The sequence below is a fragment of the Scyliorhinus canicula genome, chromosome 6 (assembly GCF_902713615.1).
Source record: "Scyliorhinus canicula chromosome 6, sScyCan1.1, whole genome shotgun sequence".
NCBI lineage: Eukaryota > Metazoa > Chordata > Chondrichthyes > Carcharhiniformes > Scyliorhinidae > Scyliorhinus > Scyliorhinus canicula.
The window spans coordinates 157,526,046-157,536,435 of record NC_052151.1 but is presented as its reverse complement, the minus strand read 5'-3'; positions in this window follow the sequence as shown (position 1 = coordinate 157,536,435).

The following is a 10,390-nucleotide window of genomic DNA, read 5'->3' as shown; positions in this document are numbered from 1 at the left end:
GTGTGGCCATGTTTGGAATGAACTTGCCCAGAAAATTGACCATACCCAAGAAGCGCAGCACTCCTTTTTGTCCTCAGGGACCTTCATCGCCTTGATGGCCTTGATTTTGTCTGTGTCCGGACGCACACCTTGCTGAGAGATCTGGTCGCCTAGGAACTTGAGCATCGATGTGCCAAAACAACATTTGGACCTGTTTAACTTTAGGCCGTTGGCATGTACATGGCGGAATACCTTCTGGATACAGGACACATGTTCTTCAGGGTTCGTGGACTATATGATGATGTCGTCCACATACACACAAACCCCTTCAATGCCTTCCATCATCTGCTCCATGATGCGATGGAATATCTCCGATGCAGAGATGATGCCAAATAGCGTGCGATTGTAGCAGTATCTGCCAAAAGGTGTGTTGAAGGTGCAGAGCCTTCTGCTGGACTCTTCCAGCTGGGTTTGCCAAAATCCCTGTGATGCATCCAATTTGGTGAAGAAGCATGTGTGCGCCATCTCACTCGTGAGTTCCTCCTACTCGGGATGGGGTATTGTTCCCGCATGATATTCTTATTGAGATCCTTGGGATCAATGCAGATGCACAGATCCCCTGAAGGCTTCTTTACGCATACCATCGAGCTGACCCAGTCAGTTGGTTCGGTGACCTTGGATATGCTGCCTTTTTGCTGAAGATCCTTGAGCTGTGCCTTCAGGCTCTCTCTCAGTGGAGCAGGGATACGTCATGGTGTGTGGACCACTGGCTTGGCATCAGGTCGTAGCAGAATCTTGTATCGATACGGCAGTGTGCCCATCCCGTTGAACACATCTGGATACTGGGCGAGGATGTCGTCCATGCCAGCCTGAAGATCCACATGGGAGGATGTCATGATGTAAACCCTTTGAATGAGGTTCAGCTGCTTGCAGGCGTGCGCACCTAGTAGGGATACCCTGTCCAGCTTAACAAATTCAAAGCATAACCGTGCTTGTGTGTGTCGGTTAGATACGTGCAGATGGCAGGATCCCAGTGCCATGATGGCATTCCCGTTGTAATCCAGGAGCTTGCAGACAGCTGGAAGGACCATGGGGGGCTTCTTAATGCGTCTGAAGTCTGCCTGTGAGAGGAGGTTGGCAGAGGCACCTGTGTCCAGCTTGAACTGGATGGGGCGGTGGTTGACCTTCATCACTGCTCGCCATTCGTCCTCGGAATCCACAGATAGGATTGACTGGACTTGCGATGAATTTGGTGTGGCATATTCACATGTTGTAATAATGCCCATACGGTAGGCGTTGTCCAGGCATTCATCATCTGGATCCGTTGCACTGCCGGGATCAGAATCCTTTAGGCATTGTTGCATACTCCGGATGCGCTGTCGTCGGAATTGGTGCAGATCTGCACAGGGCTGCATAGTGGCCTGGCTTCCCGCAGTTGAAACAGCGTCTGCCTCTTGCAGGGCCATCTTTAAATGGGCGGTGCCACAGTTTGAACACGTCATGACATCGGCATCCTGATGCTCTGTGCATCGTTGCACATGCGCAGTGCGGGTCGCAGACGTCTGCATCTGCGTAGTGAGGGTTTCGGCCGCTTCGTTATCCCGCTCGCATCACGCATGCGTCGGGCCCCGGGAAGAGCGCGCAAATGGCCACTTATGTCAATGTTGAGGCGCTGCATCCGTGAGATGGCCTGCACATTCTTCGCCTCATTTTCTGCCGTTTTGTAGTGGGAATAGCGATTTTCAGCGTGCTCATGCACTGTGCATGTTTCAATCGCGACTGGCAGGGTCATATGTTTGATCTTCAGTAACTGCTCTCTCAGAGGATCCGAGTGAACGCCAAAAACAATTTGATCTCTGATCATGGAGTCAGTGATATCACCGAAGTTGCAGGATTACGCTAGCAGTCTAAGGTTAGTTAAATATGAGTTGAAGGATTCGTCTTTACCTTGCAATCGCTGCTTGAATATGTAGTGCTCAAAGATTTTGTTGGTATCCACCTCACAGTGGCTGTCAAACTTGTCCAGGATGGTCTGAAAGTTAATCTTATCCTGGTCTTCGGCGAAGTGAAAGGAGTTGAATATTTCCAAGGCGTGATCACCCGCTGTGGTGAGGAAAAGAGCTATCTTCCGTGCATCAGACGCACCATTGAGGTCTGATGCTTCGACGTAAAGCTGAAATTTCTGCTTGAATGTCCGCCAGTTGGCACTGAGATTGCCGGAGGTCCTGAGCTGGTGAGGAGCTGGAATCTTTTCCATTGTTCCGGTATACATTCGCTGGTCATCACGGATCTTACTGAGTTGAACTAACTAGATTGAACAGACTCCTGGTATCATTTTTTAAAAATTTTCTATACATTTAGATTACCCAATTATTTTTTCCAATTAAGGGGCAATTTAGCGTGGCCAATCCACCTACTCTGCACATTTTTGGGTTGTGGGGGCGAAACCCACGCAGACACGGGGAGAATGTGCAAACTCCACACAGACAGTGACCCAGAGCCGGGATCGAACCTGGGACCTCAGCGCCGTGAGGCGGTTGTGCTAACCACTAGGCCACCGTGCTGCCCTAACTCCTGGTATCATGATGTGTTATGTAATTTGGAATAACGCAAGCTGCCACTTGATAGTTTTGAGTAAAAGATGATCCAGACTTTGAAGTGAGTTCAATGTGTTTTATTGAACTATTAGCACATGCGTTCGACTCTCTGCTAATCTAAATGTAGTAACTCAGTCTAACTGAACCAGCCTTGCTCTAAGCCACGTGCTGGGGTATGATGTTGAGGATACACCCTGTCTCACTCTGTAGATGTTGGTCTGTGGAAAGAGGCGGGGTGTGAGTGCCTCATCCCTTTTATAGTGAGATACCACCCCTGAGTGTCCTGACTGCTCATTGGTCGTGTCCTATTCTATGTGTTCATTAGCTGCAGGTTTGCATATCATGGCAAGCTCTACCCATAATGCCTCACTGCAGGATCCCTCCAAGTTATGCTCCCTCATCACAGCTGTGATATGTTCCCCAACCAGTAATGCAACTCCCCTATGCTTTCTGCTACCTCCTGTGCCGTCTAAAACATCGATATACCAGAACATTACGCTGCCTGTTCTGTCCCTCCTTTAACCATGTCTCCGTAATAGCAACAATATCATATTTCCCCACGTTAATCCCAGCTCTAGGTTCATCCGTCTTACCCTTCATATTTCTTTCGTTGAAGTAAACGCATTCCAGACCTCATGGCCCACTGAGATCAGCGACGTCCCTCTGCCTGCTCTCCCTCTTAGCTATATTTGACTTAGTCTCAAGCTCTTCCCCAGTCACTACTAGTTTAAACCCTCCCGAACTTTATCGGGTGAATTGACAGGACCATTAACTTTCTTATAATATTTAAACCGCTCTCTGCCAATTCCAGGACACATCAGTAATTTTCTTTTTTTCCTAAGCCTTTAGTTGCACTGATTGTTTTTACGCTTTCGCATGCTGGTTCTGTGACTGTAGATGCCATTGCTCCTTTGTAATCTCCCATATAAGTACTTCTAACTAATATGCATGGGCCTTATTCTGCCTTTCCTGCTCCCTCTAATCCTGACATTGTTCCACTACCATGAAATGAACATCTGAACTTGTGCCCAAAATAACAGTTGTTTGCTTCTGGTGATTTATTTAAGCAGCAACCTGCACCATCCTAAGAACTGCCCACAGTGCCAAAAGTGGATTAATGATCACGTAGAATTCTTCTTCATAAAACTGAGGAGGTTGTAACTTGTAACTTGGGCCTTGAATATCACAAGTTCTGTCACCCCTGGAAATCTGTAGTAATGGATGGCTTTTGTTTGTCTGCTTCCATTGGGAAGGATATGATTGCACAGCCCTTCGGAATAAGACTTCACTGACGATCTTGATAAAATAATGAGCAGCTGCCCTTTCTAAATAGGGGCATAGAGTACAAAAGTAAGGAAGTTAAGATGAACCTTTAGAAAACACTTTCAGCCTCAACTGGAGGATTGCATTGCATCCAATTCTGGGCACTGAAGTACTCTAGTTGAAGCCAAAAGGCTCTAGAGAGAGTGCAGAAACGAATTGATGCTACCTAGAAAGATAGTCAGAAAGAAATTATGGTAAAAGTGACTTTGACTTGATACAATGTTTATTTATATTCATCCTTGGGATGAATACAAAATCATTGCTACTAAAACCAGAGTCGATTGTGCAGCACTAATTGCCTTTAAGATGACCTGCCCTCTTGAATACAACCTAGTGACTTGCTGAGCAATTTGAGACAACCAGCTTGCAAGCCAGATTGGGTAAGAACCAGAGATATCTTTCCTAAAGGACACAAGTGAACTGGAAATCTGGCAGTTTCATCATTACCATTACTGATACTACTTTTAAATTTGTGATTTACTGAATTAATTTAATTCAAATTCCCATCTGCCATGATCAGATTTGAACCCATATCTGGAGATCATAAGGCTTGGTCTCTAGATTGCTCGACCTTGGTGAGCATGCAGCTAAGAGACACCTTTTGTGATGCCTCACTAAGAGCCTCCATTCTGTCTTCATCCTCTTCTTCATGACTTTATAGGGATTCACATTGGAAAATCCATATCCCAACATTAGGCGGCTAATGTCCTGACTGAACCTTCAACGACTGGAGAGATTGATTTGGAGGCAAAGTATGATCAACCTTTGGTGGCAGCACAAAAAGCGGTAATTTATCAGCCTCAGGCATTAACTGTGTGGCTACATTTATAGTAACAGGAAGTTATTTGGGATGACGAGTGGGGAAAATTAATCAGAATTATGCCACCAAAATCATTTACATAAACCAGAACAATGGGGACTGCACTTTCATTGGTTCTGAAGTAGTAACTTGGAGAGTTCATTTAACTACATTTATTATTAAACGGGCTGAATTAAAACAAAATAACCACATTGTAATTTTCTGCCCAACAGAGTCTGTTCAAGTTGCAATATGGGCCTTTAAAATCACCGCTGACATCTTTTGAAGTAATTTTCCTGCAAAGACGGTCATTAAATTATTTTATTTAATCATTCCAAAAAAACTCAACCCAAAAACCTTACCTCCACTAAGTAACCTTGACACTTAATGAGCAGAAGCAACAACATTTAATAAAGTGCATTGCGATACTCAAGTTGTGCAGCAGGTCTGTGCATTGGTATCGGTGGGACAGATATAGAGGACTTTGTTTGGAGATCCAACTGCCTGCTCTAGATTTTTAAATATTTACTCTGCTTTTGTTATACAGGATTTATTTTATTCTATGGGACATAATCTTGCTAGCAATGCCTAACGTTTGGTGCCTGCAATTTCTAGAGAAAGTGGTCGTGACAGTGCTGTTAGGAAGGGGATTCCAGGTGTTTGACGATATGACAGTGAAGGAATGGTAGAGTCCCAAGTCAGAATGGTGTATGGCTTGGAGGGAAACTTAAGGGGCAGCATTCCCATGCATCTGTTCACCTTGTCTTTCTACGTGGCCAAGATTGCAGGTTTGGAAAGTACTGTCAAAGGAGCAAAGGATATGCTGAGTGCACCCTGGATATAATACACTGCTGCCACTGAGTTGACAAAATTAATATTTGAGTTGGCAGGTGGGGGTGCCAACGATGATAGACAAGCAGAGTCAGTGGTGAGTTACAGGCTTTGGGGAATCAGATGGTTACTCGCTGCAGACTTCCCAGACTCTAACCTGCTCTTATTGACACAGGGCTGGGTTCTCCATTTTTGGGACTATGTCCCCACTCCGGCGTCAAAACGGTAGAGTTTTAAGCCAGAAAAACTTGAATCAAAGGGACACAAATTCCCAGCCCTCCAGGGACCTGGAGTAGATATGGTATGTAGCCTCCCTGGTGCCAGGGTCCAGGATGTCTCCGAAAGGGTAGCGGGCATCCTGAAGGGGGAGGGCAAACAGGCAGAGGTCGTTGTACATATTGGTATTAACGATATAAGCAGGAAGGGGCATGAGGTCCTGCAGCAGGAGTTCAGGGAGCTAGGCAGAAAGTTAAAAGACAGGACCTCTAGGGTTGTAATCTCAGGATTACTCCCTGTGCCACGTGCCAGTGAGGCTAGAAATAGGAAGATAGAGCAGCTAAACACGTGGCTAAACAGCTGGTGTGGGAGGGAGGGTTTCCATTATCTGGACCACTGGGAGCTCTTCCGGGGCAGGTGTGACCGGGGCTGGTTTAGCACAGGGCTAAATCACTGGCTTTGAAAGCAGACCCAGGCAGGCCAGCAGCACGGTTCAATTCCCGTACCAGCCTCCCCGAACAGGCGCCGGAATATGGCGACTAGGGGCTTTTCACAGTAACTTCATTTGAAGCCTACTTGTGACAATAAGCGATTTTCATTTTCATATAAGAAGGACGGGTTGCATCTAAACTGGAGGCATAAATATCCTGGCGGAGGTTTGCTAGTGTCACACGGGTGGGTTTAAACTAGTACGGCAGGGGGGTGGGTACCGGAGCAATAGGTCAGAAGGTGAAAGCATTGAGGGAGAACTAGGGAATAGGGCCAATATGGCACTGAGGAAGAGCACACAGGGAGATGTTGCTGAAAACAGCGGGTCTGGTGGCCTGAAGTGCATATATTTTAATGCAAGAAGTATTACGGGTAAGGCAGATGAACTTAGAGCTTGGATTAGTACTTGGAACTATGATGTTGTTGCCATTACAGAGACCTGTTTGAGGGAAGGACAGGATTGGCAGCTAAACGTTCCAGGATTTAGATGTTTCAGGCAGGATAGAGGGGGATGTAAAAGGGGTGGCGGAGTTGCGCTACTGGTTAGGGAGAATATCACAGCTGTACTACGAGAGGACACCTCAGAGGGCACTGAGGCTATATGGGTAGACATCAGGAATAAGAAGGGTGCAGTCACAATGTTGGGGGTTTACTACAGGCCTCCCAACAGCTAGCGGGAGATAGATGAGAAGATAAGTAGACAGATTTTGAAAACGAGTAAAAACAACAGGGTTGTTATGATGGGAGACTTCAACTTCCCCAATATTGATTGGGACTCACTTAATGCTAGGGGCCTGGACGGGGCAAAGTTTGTAAGGAACATCCAGGAGAGCTTCTTAAAACAATATGTAGACAGTCCAACTAGGGAAGGGGCTGTACTGGACCTGGTATTGGGGAATGAGCCCGGCCAGGTGGTAGAAGTTTCAGTCGGGGAGCATCTCAGGAACAGTGACCACAATTCACTAAGTTTTAAAGTTCTGGTGGACAAGGATAAGAGTGGTCCTAGGGTGAATGTGCTAAATTGGGGGAAGGCTAATTATAACAATATTAGGCAGGAACTGAAGAACCTAGATTGGGGGAGGATGTTTGAGGGTAAATCAACATCTGACATGTGGGAGGCTTTCAAATGTCAGTTGAAAGGAATTCAGGACCAGCATATTTCTGTGCGGAAGAAGGATAAATACGGCCAATTTCGGGAACCCTGGTTAACGAGAGATATTGTAGGCCTTGTCAAAAAGAAAAAGGAGGCATGTGTCAAAGCTAGAAGGCTGGGAACAGACGAAGCCTGTGTGGAATATAAGGAAAGTAGGAAGGAACTTAAGCAAGGAGTCAGGAGGGCTAGAAGAGATCACGAAAAGTCATTGGCAAATAGGGTTAAGGAAAATCCCAATGCTTTTTACACGTACATATAAAGCAAGAGGATAGCCAGGGAAAGGGTTGGCCCACTGAAGGATAGGCAAGGGAATCTATGTGTGGAGCCAGAGGAAATGGGCGAGGTACTAAATTAATACTTTGCATCAGTATTCACCAAAGAGAATGAATTGGTGGATGTTGAGACTGGAGAAGGGTGTGTAGATAGTCTGGGTCACATTGAGATCCAAAAAGACGAGGTGTTGGGCGTCTTGAAAAATATTAAGGTAGATAAGTCCCCAGGGCCGGATGGGATCTACCCCAGAATACTGAAGAAGGCTAGATAGGAAATTGCTGAAGCCTTGACGGAAATCTTTGGATCCTCACTGTCTTCAGGTGATGTCCCGGAGGACTGGAGAATAGCCAGTGTTGTTCCTTTGTTAAAGAAGGGCAGCAAGGATAATCCAGGGAACTACAGACCGGTGAGCCTTACATCAGTGGTAGGGAAATTACTGGAGAGAATTCTTCGAGACAGGATCTACTCTCATTTGGAAGCAAACGGACGTATTAGTGAGAGGCAGCATGGTTTTCTAAAGGGGAAGTCATGTCTCACTAACATTTTTAAAAATAAATTTAGATTACCCAATTATTTTTTCCAATTAAAGGGCAATTTAGCATGGCCAATCCACCTACTCTGCACATTTTTGGGTTGTGGGGGCAAAACCCACACAGACACGGGGAGAATGTGCAAACTCCACAAGGACAGTGACCCAGAGCCGGGATCAAACCTGGACCTCAGCGCCGTGAGGCAGTTGTGCTAACCACTAGGCCACCGTGCTGCCCTGTCTCACTAACTTGATAGAGTTTTTCGAACAGGTCACAAAGATGATTGATGCAGGTAGGGCAGTGGATGTTGTCTATATGGACTTCAGTAAGGCATTTGACAAGGTTCCTCATGGTAGACTGGTACAAAAGGTGAAGTCACATGGGATCAGGGGTGAGCTGGCAAGGACAACACAAATGTTGGTAGAATTGCGGATAGCGATGAGGACTGTCAGAGGATACAGCAGGATTTAGATCGTTTGGAGACTTGGGCGGAGAGATGGCAGATGGGGTTTAATCCAGACAAATGTGAGGTAATGCATTTTGGAAGGTCTAATGCAGGAAGGGAATATACAGTGAATGGTAGAACCCTCAACAGTATTGAAAGTCAGAGAGATCTAGGTGTACAGGTCCACAGGTCACTGAAGGGGGCAACACAGGTGGAGAAGGTAGTCAAGAAGTCATACGGCATGCTTGCCTTCCTTGGCCGGGACATTGAGTATAAGAATTGGCAAGTCATGTTGCAGCTGTATAGAACCTTAGTTCAGCCACACTTGGAGTATCGTGTTCAATTCTGGTCGCCACACTACCAGAAGGATGTGGAGGCTTTAGAGAGGATGCAGAAGAAATTTACCAGGATGTTGCCTGGAATGGAGGGCATTAACTATGAGGAGCGGTTGAATAAACTCGGTTTGTTCTCACTGGAACGACGGAGGTTGAGCGGCGAACTGATAGAGGTCTACAAAATTATGAGGGGCATAGACAGAGTGATAGTCAGGGGCTTGTCCCCAGGGTAGAGGGGTCAATTACTAGGAGGCATCGGTTTAAGGTGTGAGGTGCAAGGTTTAGAAGAGATGTATGAGGCAAGTTGTTTTACACAGAGCGTAGTGGGTGCCTGGAACTCGCTGCCAGAGGATGTGGTGGAAGCAGGGACGATAGTGACATTTAAGGGGCATCTTGACAAATACATGAATTGGATGGGAATAGAGGGATACGGACCCAGGAAGTGTAGAAGATTTTAGTTTCGACGGGCAGCATGGTCGGCACGGGCTTGGAGGGCCGAAAGGCCTGTTCCTGTGCTGTACTTTTCTTTGTTCTAGATTGCGCATGTTTTGCTGCAGATATGGGCCCCTGCACTTCCAGGTCAGAGGCCGTGCATGCCGGCGGGACTGTGGCCGGTCGGGGGCAGAGAATGGCTGAGCGGGCCTCTGGCACTGGCCCCAGTTTGTTCCCAGGCAGCACGACGTAGTCAGAGTACGGTGCTTTTCGGGGCCGGCAGAACTGGTGAACCACCGCCGGTCCCGATTTCTTGCGGGAACATGGATCCTCCGCCCACGATTGCATCACGAGGGTGCGGAGAATCCAACCCACAGTATTTATATGGCTGATGCAGTTCAGTTTCTGATCAATGATAATCCCTATTCATAATTCAGAAATGATTGTCTTTGAATGTCAAGGTGAGATGGCTAGATTCTTTATTGTTGGAAATGGCCATTGCCTGGCAAGTTTCACAAATGTTACTTGCCCCATTTCAATCCAAAACTGAATGTTGTTCCAGGTCTTGCTCCCTGGCCCTACACTCATCCATGGAGCATCTCGACAAGGAAACTACATCAGACTCCTATTCATTGACCAAACACCAAAACCTAGGACATGGCTCCTCCCTCTGCAACAGGTTCCTCTGCTTCCTGACCCACAGACTGCAATCCGTAAGGATAAACATCCTCCACCATAGTCCTAAATAGCTGGGCCCCGCAAGGCTATGTACTTAGCCCCCTACTACACTCCTTATTCTCAGACACACACACAACTGTGGCGCAAAATTTGGCTCCAACTCCATCTGCAAGTTTGTTGATGATACAACCGTAGCAGGTCGGGTCTCAAACAATGATGAGCACAGGGAGGAGATAAAGAACGTAGTGGCATGGTGCAATGACACCAACCTCTCCATCAATGTCAGCAAAACTAAGGAGCTGGTCATTGA